Here is a 271-nt window from a genome sequence, read left to right as displayed (position 1 = left end):
ATATTTGAATGATATTAATGTACAAGTAATAAAAAACATTTTGTAAATGTAAAATTATGTAGGGATGGCAGTTGTTGTTGTTTGAAATTAAGCACAAAGCTACACAATGGGCTATCTGTGCTCTGCCCACCACAGGTATCGAAATCCGGTTTCTAGCGTTGTAAGTCCGCAGACATGCCACTGTGCCATTGGGGGGCGATACTATATATAAAGTAAAAATCAAGCTTTAAATGTATCTTTTTTTTTCAATTACAAACCTGTGAATGATGAC

Source organism: Limulus polyphemus, unplaced genomic scaffold (genome assembly GCF_000517525.1).
Source record: "Limulus polyphemus unplaced genomic scaffold, Limulus_polyphemus-2.1.2 Scaffold87, whole genome shotgun sequence".
NCBI lineage: Eukaryota > Metazoa > Arthropoda > Merostomata > Xiphosura > Limulidae > Limulus > Limulus polyphemus.
This window is presented reverse-complemented; position numbering follows the sequence as displayed.